Genomic DNA, 14,454 nt, shown 5'->3' on the forward strand with positions numbered 1-14,454 from the left:
ATTCCAGCCGTTTATTGACTTGTGTTGGTTTTCACTTTAAACAGCCCACCTAAGAACATTTCAGTCACAGTAAAACGCAGTTTAACGAGGCAAGTATATTTAAGAATCCTTACCATCCAACGGTATTGATCCAAGCTGAAATAAAAAATAAAAAAAAACACTCCACACATTAGAATTCATCTGACACGTCTATTATAGGAGGAAAGGACTTGTTTTTATGGAGCATTTAAATGCAACAGCCGATTTGTAAGCTACTTTTTGGTTTCAAGCAGCAAAAGAATAATAATCGTATTTTATGAATGGATTCCTGCGTTGTTTACAACTCTCACAAGGCGCTAGTTCACAGCTACGCTGACAGCAGTCAAGAAAAATACTACAAGTGTACACAATGAGATTATTATCAATATGTGCAGACCTTCCCCACAGGGTACATTTAGCAGTATTTTCCTCTCCGCTGCGAAAGTCATCGTGGGATGGTATTAAGCAGTTTGTTTGATGACAGGCTGAATTATGGCACACACGGTATGCGGAGCGGTGCGGAATTTGAGGGAAAGGTTCATCTACGCATCCCCCGCAAACACAACCTTCACCCGGTCCTTCCCTCACAGGCCCTGACCCTCGCTTCCTCACCGCCATTCAAATACCGCCGCAAACATGCCCCGCATGACACACACACACACACAACGGAGACCGTAGAGTTCAGCAAGATGGTTTAGTCCTTGAATGATGGCGGTGCCCAATAAGACCACTGCCTTTACAAACATAATAATCCATTTTCATTGGCTGTAGGATTTGATGATGTATTGAGTGATACCACTGAATTACGCAATACATTTAAATCCCAAGCCGGGGTGTCCTGCTTCCATATCATCACCACTTTTGGATTATATCGGCCTGCATCTAAAACAGTCGTGTCCTGCGGGCCACATTTAGCCCGTGGGCCACGTGTTTGAGGCCCCCACCTTGATATGAAAGTTTAATGTTAGTGCGGCCCGCGCAAGTTTGATATGGATGCTGTATGGTATCATGTACCCAGAAAAAAATATTGCATTTCATTAATGTTCATGTTAAAGGTTAAATAAAGTTATCCTCCCTATCCATGTGGAAGTGGTAAGTTTTTGGCTATTTAAGTTTAAAGGAAAGAACTTGAAGGCTACCGTCGCTCGCTCTCTAGTTTGCGAGTTAGCACGTGTCTCAAGATCCTGCAGTTGCGCAATATGTTGTAAATAAAAAGAGTATAAATGTGACTATAGTCGTGTTTTGTCATGTCCAGCCTGCATGATCACAACATTGAATAGTAGTGAGGTTGGTGGTCTGTAAAAAAACATGCATTTGAAGCAGTGTTTCATGGGAAATTCCCACGTCACGACAAGAAGTCATAAAGGTATGCATAATTTTTCGCTGATTAGCGGATTGACCTGTAATTATCATCATTATGTTATTATTATTATTATTATTATTGTGCCTGTTTTGAGATAATTTAAACTTGCAATAAAAGCCTGTTGTTCAATTCTGGTGCTTGTCTCACCGTACAAATACTGACCCCTAGAGATCAATGTCGAATACTACATTCACAAGTTGAATGGTGGCCTTAAAGGGTCACGATTTATTTACTTTGCTTCAATATGTTTTTTTTGTCTTTGAAAGCTAACAGTAAATTCTCAAATTATATTTACAGTTGATGACGTCACTCCAGTTCAGCCTCATTCCGGACGTGACATCATCGGGGTGACGCGCTAAAGCAGAGTCAACAAACACTCGAGGTAGATGTTAACTTGGTTCAGTATATTTTCCATCACAATAGTAGCCAAAATGTTGTGTTGCTGCTGGATGTTCATTTTTTCCAAGTAATACTATACTTGTTTTTTTTCCAAAACAGAAAGCCAAGTGCAGAGAATGAGACAAATGGACGCCCCACCTCCATTTCTGTCCTTTGCAGTGATCATTCCGCTGATGACAAGAACCCTTTGGCTCGAAGGTACGCTACCACTTCCAGAAATTAGACTGAACAGCAAAATGTAGAAGGTAATTACAAACAATAGAAAGCATACTGAGTCATGTCAGGGACCCTTGTAGTCTCCACCGAGGTCCCCGCGGTCCAGACTTTGGTCATTTATGTTTCCATTTCCATTCTGCGTGAACGAACAGAGCAATGTGACCGACTGTGCAGCAGTCAGTTATTTGGTATAACTCCCCGTGTCGTAGACCGCTTCTTCACTTTGGGGTCACAAATCCTGCCTTGCCCCAGGCAGGTCCAGCTTGGCCACTGTGCTGCGCTGCGATGGCAGGCCTTGTTTTGATCTATTTTGCTTGACTCGCTCTATTCACCGGAGATCTTCCCCATCAACTGTCATCACCTGCAGCGGACCTTGAACCAGGTACAAGATGAGGGATTTCATTGTGTGTGTTTGTGTGTGTGGAAGAGTCTTTGGAGACCCCCCCGGTAGCCAGTGCACCGTATCTTTTAAATCCAGCACCCCCCCACCAATGTCACGGGCCTATTTTAACAGCCTCTTCGAGACGCACACAATCTGGCAGCTTCCGAAAGTGTGGATGGAAAAGTTGTGATTGTGACGCATGCGTGTGTCGTATGTGGGCTTTAAAACGAGCTGTTAAAATCGACTCTTAACGGTCACGTATAAGTTCCAAGAATGCAGATGAAGCCCAAAGCGCCCACATGGTTCTGCAACCAGCTGCTTCTCACCTCTTTAATACACAATCTACGCACACGCGCACAAACAATGAGACGGTACCGCAAGTTGGAGATGCGTTCGGGAGCGTCTGTATTTTCTGGCGCGTCCACAGCCGGTGAGCCCAGTCAACCCAGCTGTGGGTGTGGACGCTAACGAGTTAGCTCATTAGCACCGCGCCCCGTCTGTCTGAGGATGGCGAGGCTTGTTGAGTCTGGAGTCGCTCTTCCACGGCCGCCCCCGGGACTCGCGTGGACACACTTGGGACTGGGATTGTAGTCTCTCCTGATGAGTCCATATCCATATTCCTCTTATGTCTGCTAAATTGAGGAACTAGAGCAGGGGTGGGCAAACTACGGCCCGGGGGCCACATCCGGCCCGCCAAGTGCTTGAATACGGCCCACCTGTTCTTTCCAAAGTATTTCATTTAAACTCAACATACAACCTGGCATCATGGCTTGAGCCAACCTTTTGATGGTTGAAGTAGCTGGTTTATCAATTTCGTTATTTGATGTGGTCTGTTGTTTACAAAATGCTCCTAAAAAAAGGGACACAAGCACATAATAATAACAAATATGAAAAATATATATTTTCCAATATTAAATAATAATTATATTAATAATACAATCAATATAATTAATTATATAATAATTAATAATTAATTATTACCATTAATAATATTAATTAATAATATTAAATAAAAATAATTATTAATGTTTATAATATTAATAAATAATAGTACTAAATAAAAATAATTATTAAATAACAATAATTATTATTATAATACATTTAATGTATAACACACTTCATATCAAATAAATAATCTCAAAGTGCACATATAGCAGATTGCATGACACTTTTACATGTAAAACGTGTGTGAAATATACATGTAAAAATTGACCGTTTCATGTAAAATATTATATAGTCTGGCCCCCCCGTCAATGTTGTTAAATCAATGCGGCCCACAAGTCAAAAAGTTTGCCCACCCCTGAACTAGAGTGTAAAGGTCTACTATAGGGGTGTTATTTCATATCTAGAGGGCTCTAATGTAAAATGTATTTAGGTTGGAAACAGGTTTTCTGTGCTCTATGTTCATTTTTTTTACTCTTTTGTATTGAGTTGTGGTCTCCTATAGAGGAGCTACACACAATAACCCGCACAGAAAAGTTTTTAGATTTTCCAGAATCTGCACCTATTCCAGCTGTATTTCCTTCCATGTGCGCTTCCTGCTTCCTTTCCGGTCTGTTTTAATTTATTCTGTGCATGCCCGCTCTGCTGTAATTGGTCACACACCCAAAGTGCTTCCTAACTATGAACCCCATATAAGGAAGTCCGCCCCCTGTGACATCACAAAGGGGCAGTGTTACCACGCCTTTTCAAACCGAGGGTTTTGAGCCATGCCAAACTTCTTTTAGGGCTCACTTCCGAATAAGCAAACCTAATTATCTGAAACTTTGGCTTGATTTAACACGACAATACAACATTCAAGTTACATTTATAGGTCAGAAAAGTGGAAAAAGCATAATTATAAAGTTAGGGATTGCCAACAAAAGCTGTATTTTTGTTGATAGGCCTTGCACTCCATCACAGCATTGACGTGACCACAACACTCTTAATTCTAGTCCATGATTTCAACCCCAAAATGAAGGCACACGGACCATGATGCTCCGACGGTCAGTGAACACGCGACTGACCTTGCAGGGGTGTGGGGGCGGGGCAGTCGCCTGGTGTTAATTGTAACATTAGCCGCATCCCCAGCGAACCATTAGCCTCCTCGACCTTGAGGGACACGCCGTCACACCACAAGCGCACGAGCGACCACCGAGGGCGACTTCTATTTCTCCGGAGGGCGTCTCGACCTCCCCCACAAAACGATTCTTTGTCATAACCCGACACCTCCCGACGACACACACTGCTTGACCCTCCGCTCCGAGCTATGCGGCCATACTGTTGGAACAGATGGAGGTGAACGCGGCGCGTACACGCTCACTGGATTACCATACTGAGTAACCGCTGATGTTTTAATGTCTCGGTCACACTGCTTCCACTCAGGACAATATATTTCCTGTTTTTTTGTCTTTGGTATCTTTTCTCGATATATTAACAATCCAGGCATAAGTCACCAAAATCACTAATTTACTTCCTGGATTACGTGAAATTCACATTTAAACCCCATGATTGTAGTCAAAGTTATTTTTTCATCTTTAGATGTCAAAATCTGTACATTAATCATCTTTGGGTGTTTACAAAATTGTTGGGTACATTTGATTTATCATTTTTTTAAATTGATTATATCTGCACACGTCCCCTCTTATGTTGAAGTGTAGCTGTTTTGTAATATTTAAATATTTATTTTGTGTCAGCATGGTCCTATTACATTGAATTATAATTTATTTAAATATTCCTATGTCATATCAAGTTAGATTCAATTTTTTATGAATTTTATAATATAGTTATAATGTAGTATTTAAATACTTAATTTTATTGCTGCCTATTTTCTATTAGGTTGAACTTACGTTACCAATTCAGTTGAGTACACTTGCTGGGTTAGAAGCCGTCACGTCGTTTACGTGTATTATCACGGAGATTCCCATTCCACATGTTGACCTCTCCTAACGAGGTTATTAGGACCCTCATTAGATTGTTAAAACGAGCCTAAGCCTGAGGGTCCTGTGGCGTCTGTACGCCTCCATCTCCACACGCTGCTCCCTTCTAGTTTACACTGGCTGACAGTCAAATATAAACAACGGCGACCCGAGAGCATAATCTCCGAGGAGGAGGTCACCGACTCCAGGTGACTGGATTTAGCGCGTGGCGGCGGCGGCGGCGGCGGCGGCGGCGGCGGTGGCGGCGGCTATCTTTACAAGCGGTATCAGCGTGAACTATCGCTGTAATATTGTCAAATATGCCCGCCCTCCATCATGACACTTATATTGCTGCTCTTCCCGGAGCTCCGTGCACGAGGAAGTCCTATAGCTTGACCTTCTTTTCCCCTCACATAAATTGCTTTATTTTCTCCTCTGTGAACTGGACCCTTCTTTCCCGGGTCGGTCCTTGGGTTGCACCTTTTATTGCCGTTAAAGACTCGCTGCTACAAGACACCGGTGACTCTCAGCATGGTGCCAATCCATTTTTAATCACCTGAATCAATAGCGGCTAGCTTATTTTTGAGGAAGAAAAACAGAGAGGAGGGAGACGGGAGGCAAATATGGGATCTTTAATTGAATTTGGGTCGGCGACCTCTTCCTGCAGCTCAATCCAAACAAGCAGATTTAATGTCCGCGTGGTGTCAAACATTAAAATATTCACTCGTATGTTCTGGTTTTGTGTGTGCGGCAGCAATAAAGCCAAATTAAAAGGCCAATTTGAGAGTTTCTTCTCTTCTGTTTGATGGATTTGGGAACTTTTTTTACGACCTAAGCTTTGGCCCCTTTGCAATAATCGCGAGGCTGCCTACACTTTTTTTTTTTATTGGCTGGTTCATAAAAATCCTTCCAAGAGCAAAGCCTGAAAAACCCAAATATTACAGCGAAAACACTACTTATGACACAGTACTACTACAGTGCTTCACATTACACTCCCTTTATGCCATGCATGCAAATAGCGTACATAAATCCCATAGCCGCTGATGCCAGTGGGCTAAATGAGTGGCATATGGTTCCAGCCCTGTCTTTGTTGGCACTTTGTGTACACAAGGTGATATAATGCCAGATGAACTGCAGAGGCAGCAGAAATTTTTTTTTTTTTTTTTTTACTGGCGCCTTATGCTGCCTCGCTGTAATGACTGAATGCACTTTTTAATTTTGTTTTGGACATAAAAAAAACAAAGAAAAAAAAAAAGATTTACTTTCCTATATGCACTCCACCAAGACGGTGCATGAAAGGATTTATGTTCCGAGTGTAAACATGAAAAAGCGAGTAATTGATACGCTCGTAAAAATGACATCTGAATTTTCAATTTCTTACCGGCATTTGCGATAAAACTGACTTTCCTAATTACAGTAGTCCCTCGTTTATCGCATGAATTGGTTCCAGACAGAACCGTATTAAGTGAATTTACATTAAGTGTTTTTGTCGTTACACCACAGAAAACCTGATTAGAGCCCTCTAAACATGAAATAACACCCCTATAGTCGTCTTTACACTTGTATTTACTAATATAGTGCACATAATAACAGAGAATAAAACATAAATAAGACTCCGGCTTGTGTGTGTTACTGTAAATGTATTTCCGTAGTAGGGGAGCCGAGTGGTTAGGACAGACAGGAAGTGACGTTTGGTTTTATTTTGGGATTATTAGTGATTATTGTGACCTTTGTGAGAACTCAAACTTCTGTTGTTGTTGCCGCGAACAAGTCTGGTACTTGTGTGTCTCACCCAATGTTACTGACACCAAGTGGCCAGTGTAGATTACTACATATAATCACCTTTGAATGTGTTTTATGAATGCCTTATATTTGTATTTGAACTTGAGTTAGCCATTTTAATGCTTGAAGATGCTGCGGTCAAGACTGGTACTTCCTGGTCCAACCAGGAAGTAGCCTGCTACCACACTGAAGTCTTGGCGTGGCTACAAAATTATCATCACGTGGTTGCCTGCGACTTTTGCTCTACACAGATTATTATTCTAAAAAAACAACACGCTTTTGAATGATGCAGTACATCGTGTACAGCTCCCCAAGTGCAAATTAACACTATTCTTACTTTGTTTCTCCATTCAAGGGTAATAAAAATGTGTTATTGCCGCACCTCCATCATCACCTGAGAGGCTGCGGCCCCGCAGAGTGCTGAGATACGAAAGGCTGTCCGACCAGTTTCAAGCGATATGCAAAAAGCTCCCCCGTTAATAATTCATGCCAGAGTTTACAAATGGCAATGTTGTGCTGAGACGAATCAGCCGAGTTGTTGGAATGCTATTTTTGAGCAGATGAAAGTTTAATTCCTGTCCTAGATTACTGGTCCTCGTCTATAAAGCAGGCCCATTATTTTGCCGACGACCCGTCATAATGGGAGATGAAGGGAAGGTTATGTACTCGCCGGGGATGCTCCCTGCTGACGGGCGGCATCTGGGCCACCTAGCAAGTATGCGCATCGGGCTGCCGGGGCGTTTGCGTGCCTCCAGACGTTTAAGGCAACCGATGAAGAATATAGAAGTCAAACACACAGATGAACGTGTTGGATTATCATCAGATATAGCATGTCCGTCACTTCATTAGTACATGGTTCGTGATTGCACTTACAGTTAATTAGACTAATAATTAGTACACGTTAATGTCACACTGACAGAGACCTCTTGTCTCCAAAACAAGTCCTCCACATGCTTATCACCTGATTCCAAAAGCTTTACTTGTATAGTATGTGTAGTGTTCAGGGATACATATTATGTTGGAATATTACATTTTGTACAACATCCCCTGTTGTACAAAATGTAATTATTTAATATTTTATATTTTAATTTTTGTAAATTATTTTTTATTTTTTTAATAATAAATATGAATTTAATATTTAGTTATATACTTTAAAGTTAAACTTAAGTTTTCCATCTAGGAGTACTTGTCCGATAATATCAGCCGACAGATATTCAGCCAAATATTATCTAAATGTTCCTACTAAATTAAAAAAAAAAATTACATGTTGATGCCCAGGGGCGTCACTCGGTTCTGAGGATGGGGGGGGGCTTTGGCCCATGGAGATAAATAACGGGAAATGGACGGATTTATAATTATAAATGTGTAAAAAAAAAAAAGTTTTTTTTGTGTAAATGTTTTAATTATCTATTAATAATAATAATAAAATAATAGTATAATTATAAGATATTATAAAATAATATTACATAATTATCAAATTATTTAATTTTTAATTTAATTATATATATGTATATATTTTTTAAAATTTAATTATTTAGGGAGGCCAAAAGACGCCACTGTTGATGCTTATAAATGAACTGAAATGCGTTTTCAGAGTAGGCATCTCCCAATACGTTCTTTTTCCAGTCAAGACATCGGACTGGTGTACTGTAATTGCTTATGGAGACTTTAGGTCCTCCTGGCTATGAAAGATGAAAGCGTCGACTCCTCCATCGCTGGCGAATATCTAAACACGCAGAGATAGCGTACTTACGTACACATCAGAGTGAAACTCCAAACGTACCTTCTCTAATTATCGCACGTCTGAACTTCTTTCGCCGTGGATGAGTTGATAATGAGCAGCAAAAGTGTGAAAGCGAATCTGAAACGCGGCTTCTTCGCACGTCGCGTTCACGTAAACACTGGCACCTTTAAATCGCTGGCTTTAGTGTATTGGATAACACCAGAAAAGTGGCACATTGTTAGCACATGGGTTTATTCTTAGCCGCTCGCCGTATGATATGATTACACAGATGACTTCCCTATCCTTGTTTATTCTCCTTCCCATCCCTCCGAGGGACCGAGGGAGACTCGCACAGAACGGCCATATCTGATGCTGTGTCGTGTTAACTGTGTTGTTACAGGCGTCACATCCGCATTATTCATGAGAGATAAGCTATCTCGCTCGTCCTTTTCCCGCCGCCGCCACCGCCACCGCCGCCGCCCTTCGTCCAGCTAGCTATGTGTGTAAAAACATTAACCTCGGGACACCATCAATTAGCGGCGACTCACACTGGCAAATTAGCATTTATAGCCATCTGGCAACTCCGGTGATGAGAACACAACAACGGGCTCTCTAATTGATTCACATGCAAGCTCACGTCGTTCTCGTAACGGCCTTGGCATCGCTTTTTTTTAATTGCATTTCAAGCTTTATGTCACAGAACAAAGCCAGGGCTTTGGAACGGGGAAGCTGTTCTTATTACCGCTGATCAGTGGTGTTTTTATTTAGGAATAAACGGTGCGGCACCCGTCATTTACTTTTACTGTGTAAGGCGCCGCTTCTAAAATCAGGGGGGCGACAGGTGTATACTCATAAACAGTCTTAAAGTCTGCTGGTGTTTTTTTTTATATAGCCTATATTTATTTATGTGCTAGAACCAGAGAAATAAATCACAACATGTTTTCCATAGTATAATTTTGCATTCAACGACAAAAATATTTGGTAAAAATGTGGTAACCGCTTGTTGCTAGGCAGAATTTGGTATAGGCCAGCCACCTCCTCTCGCAGAGAAAGGACAAGGAAAGTCGGCATAGACAAACTAATGGAATAGTCCAAATTGGTAATGGTTTTATTTCATGCATCAGATTACAATTGAGTGCATCACATAATCAGTTCAGTTCATGGAAATTAAATAAAACTAAAATAAATGAAAAAAATATGTATATAGTTTATGAAATGATTTGATTGACTTTTTCACCATAGCACCATCGACTGGATGTGGTGCGGCACTGCAGCACAAATCCAAGCAATACAAAAGTGTTTTCTTGCTTCTGCTATATTTAAAGCATTGCACCACGCAACTAATTGGAGCGCTGCGGGGCTGTTTTATTTAGTATATGGATTGATTATTTTAACCAATCAGATCATGCGGCATCGTGGCTGCATTTGAATTGAATGAAAAGTTGTTGCTCTGATCATAAACAACAGCAAGATTTGGAGCTTAACGAGCCCCCCCCCCCCCTGCAAGATAGCGTGCCCTCCGCGTGAACGAGGAAGAGACTCTTCTGTCTCGGCGTGGTAAACTTTTATGTTTTGAAGTATAAAAATAAGAGCTCTGCTCGGGGATAAATGTGATCCGAGTTGGTCGAGGCGCAAAGTGGGAGGGATTGTTTTACAGTGTTTTAAGGATTCTTGGTTGACTCCCTGAGGAGGGTTAGGGTAGATCCTCTGTATTTGCAGGGGGGGGGTTACGATCCGAGACCACCTCCAATGGCAGTCTGTATCACTCTACTTTTGTTTAATGTCTGGCAGATGAATATGAATGACGGTACATGTCGTTAAAATGATTGGCTCCAATTGGAGTGTGCATGTTGTGTTGGGTAAAGACGGGAAATAGTTAAACACATACAGTTTTATGATAAGTCACCCTCCTGTCTCCTGGTTTGGACGCTCAGCTGCCCGGCCGGGACTTCATTAAACCAGATCAGATTTTTGGTACCGCCCCCACAGATGGCTTATGAGGAAGAGGAACTCGGTTTCACTTTAGACCACCGCTTGGACCGCGGCAGACCTTGGCTGGGCGGCTGACCGTTCTCTCCAGTGCTGGCATTGCAATTGCTGGTATTGACTCTAAATGGAATACATTGTTAACTGATTGATTTGTCGATTTGACCCAAAACGCTCGAATTTGGAGGGTCTCCTGCGTCATGAATCCTTTTTATCATTCTCGACTGCTTTTCCTGCATAATCAAAAGACCCCTGATGATGCATGCAGAGATTTCCCAAAGAAGGACCAACTTTGTGACAACAATCCACCATTAACGGTCCGGCTACGAGCAGCCAGCAAGCACTTTTGTGATTGATAACAACCAAAATTACCCAACCCCCACCACATCTTCACATGCCGTGGCTTTTCCAATAAAGTGCAGCAACGAGCACGTTCTTACGAGAAGTAATTCCATAGGTTGCGGTGCACGGGGGGGGGAAATTGATGTAGTCATACTACATGTGGATTGGAAACGTCGTCAAACAAAGTGTACATGACAAAGGTGAAATTAGAAAGGCTGGGAGATTGATCGTGGAGAGGAGAAATGAAAAGAAATATTTTATTTTTTCATACAAGTTTGTTGTTGAGACAAACGTTAGAAGTTTGGGATCGTTCCGTCATTTCTGATTGGAATTAAATGTTCCCGGTAAGCTTGGGGCCTGATTATGCCTTAATTATTGTTGCGTTATTTGTCATGTAGATTGATGCCTCTGCCATATCCGGATGTTATGGATGCGGAATCCACGAAAACGCTTCACCGGCTTTATGGAGGCATAGCCTGGCGAATGTTCTATAGTCCTCTCATCATATATGAAAGTTTTTTCTTTTGTGCAAGTTTCTGTTGCCTACTAAAAAAAATGAACTATCTGTAATGTTGATTAACACTAGAAAAACAAAGAATTTGCCAAGTCCCGACTTTGCTGTGATTGACAGGAGTGAGGTAGCCGTACTTAGCAGCACCTCCAAGTAGCTCCTGCAGATGTTCTAGCAGTCTGTTGCTGCCAGTGTGCTCCTCTACATGCAACCCCCAAGAAGAACTCCTCCAGGCAACTAACACACTAATAAGGAGGTCCAGTTCTGAGTTTGGCACAGAGCTGACGGTTGCAGAGAGAAGGACTCTGGACAAACCGCTAGCAGTCGTAGATGATGCCAGTCCGTCTGGGAGCAAAACCAGCAGACTTAAAAACCCTTTTTGTTCCCCGTGCCATCAAGCTGTGGAACTCCTCACTCGGAGAGAGGAAGGTGGGACCTGGGAAGGGGCACCGGGACAATAATTAGCTTAACATCTTCTCTGGCTTGCTCAAAGCCGGCTGGGATAGGCTCCAATAAGTAAATTAGTCACACAAAAACGAAATGCATCATTTTATCGACCTCAATATATTGTGTCCGGAAGATTGTTTGTTTGGTCTGTATATTGGTTTTAGCACCTTCCGTAGAACAATGGTATTTACAAAACACAGTGGGTGGAGGCGGGGCTCCTAGCATACACACAGCGCACAGCAGTGTCAGGTAGTAGACATCAAATTAGAGCTTTGCAATACATTAAGATTGTTTCATTGTAAAGTAACGTTAAAATTGGTTTCAGTAGGATTCCTTATTTAATAAATATTTTTTCATAAATATGAAAAAATAAATGTAAAAAAATATATATTTTTTCTTTTTTCAAGTGTGAAATAGTCACCTTTACACTCCTATTACCCAATATAGTAGACATAATGACAGACAGAATACGACTTATTGTATGCTTTTGTGCATCACATTAAATATTTTCCTGTCTAGCCAAAGAGAAAGCCAAAGAAAAAGCAAAACAAACACTGACTGAGCAGAGCATTCATAACATGACACGTACTTGCCGTGCTTTTTAAAATGCAACCTTGGCGGTCCCCAGTGCAGGATATATCCAGCAAGTCATCCCAAACGGATGTAAAATAGCGACTGTGATGCATAACTTGACACTCCGCCCCCCCCGCCCCCCCGCCCTCCCCCACCCTACCTCATACGTATTGTTTGAAATGAGGGCTGCTTTCACGCAATTCAATTATCCCGTCAATATTGCAGCGCTTTGCTTCCTCGCGCAAAAAATATTTGACGGTATATGAAAACCTTGTGTGACCCATTTATTTTGATTTGGGAAAGGGGGGGGGCAATTGTAACTCGTCCCTAATGTGAGGCATGGGCCGGGGTTCATAAATCACAGCTGTAAATAAAGACATAAGAGTCGCACGTAGCGTTATGCTTTACTTTGCACGTTGGCGTTTTTTTGTGCAAATGCATTGTCACGGGTGTGATGGGGTGGGGGGGTGCAGGTGGGGATGGGGGGGGGTATGAGCTGTGCCGCTGCTAATAGATCAAACCATGCGCTGCCTGCTACTTTCTCAGCCTATTGTGTTGCTTAGCATGAAAGAGAATGATTAAAAAGACCTCCGCCGCCACTGCAAGAGAGCAAGACAGGAAGTGAGAGTACACAGGAGGAAGGTGTGTGTGTGTGTGTGTGTGTGGGGTGGGGGGGGTAGAAATAGCGTTTATTGCTTGTGGGAGGTAGAGTGATGGCGCAGCATAAAACCCCACCAAAGTGAGCAGATGGAGCCTGTGTGACAGTAAAAACCCCCAAACGTCCGCTGAAGGCTTTTTTTTGTTTTTTTTTTGCACCGGGTGACTTATGAAAGCTATCTGTCAAAACAAAAGCAAGAGTTAGCGGGATGATATGCTAATGAAGCATTTGTGCCGGTGACAAATTATGTTCAAAACGTAAATAGTGTCTCATAAGAAGAGGATGACGAAAAGCGGCGGGATTATCGGCGCGGGGAGGTAACGTGAGACAAGTGGTTCCGCGCAAAATGGAAACCATAAATTCATCTTTTTTTTTTTTTTTTTTTTTTTAAGAGTGTCTGTAAAAATAGTTTCATAAATAAGTGATAAATGTGCGCTGCCATACTGCTAAATGATGGCTTCCTCACTCCATCCAGGAACTTTACAATATTAACTTTGTGTTTTACTGCAGGAACAGAAGTTACTAAGAGTTTTTGGGCCCGCATTTAAAGTAAACCCCAGCGGGATGCGGCGACCACGCGGTCATTGTGTCCGCCGCCAAAGCGCGCAAAGGTAAGAAAGGGCAAAAGCGGCGGGAGGCGTTCGGTGACGGAGCTAGCGTCAATGTGGACGTGCCAGGTGTCAGCGGTGTCACAGATTGGCGCCTTCGTGTTCCCAGCAAGGCTTCAAAAGTGGCTGCAGATGGCCAACGAAAAGACAAACACGCCATTACCTGCTCTACCTAATGACACCCGGTACCAGGTTTTGGAATCATATCCTGCATTTCAGTACAAGACGCACAACGAGGGCGATTCCTGTCAAAGAAAATACTTTTTATTGCACGTAATACACAAAAGTGTATTGATTATAAAACAAATTCACCATTTGTTCTACCATTAGTCCCTCCTTTATCACGACTAATGTGTTCCAGAGCCTGTTCATAACCTGACATTATTAGAGCCCTGTAGGCATGAAATAACACCCCTATAGTCATGTTTACCCTCCTATTACCAAATATAAGACTTAATATAGATTCACACGTTGATGTACGTTCACACATGTACACAAGTACTTCCTGTAACGTTACTGACACCTCGCAATTTGTATGGTCAATTTAGC

At 42.1% G+C, this 14,454-nt stretch overlaps 1 long non-coding RNA gene across 2 annotated transcripts in view; it reads left to right on the forward strand.

Moving 5' to 3' along the window:
* Positions 1-14,454, forward strand: part of LOC144894412 (uncharacterized) — a 79,648-nt gene that overhangs the window by 18,580 nt on the left and 46,614 nt on the right. For both annotated transcript variants that reach the window (XR_013627371.1, XR_013627370.1), the window contains exons 3-5: positions 1,679-1,763; positions 1,880-1,978; positions 2,253-2,378. This is a non-coding gene — a long non-coding RNA (uncharacterized LOC144894412). The remainder of the gene's footprint in view (positions 1-1,678; positions 1,764-1,879; positions 1,979-2,252; positions 2,379-14,454) is intronic.

This window comes from Doryrhamphus excisus, linkage group LG5 (assembly GCF_037039965.1).
Source record: "Doryrhamphus excisus strain RoL-2023G ecotype Guam linkage group LG5, RoL_Dexc_Guam_v1.1, whole genome shotgun sequence".
NCBI classification, from domain to species: Eukaryota; Metazoa; Chordata; class Actinopteri; order Syngnathiformes; family Syngnathidae; genus Doryrhamphus; species Doryrhamphus excisus.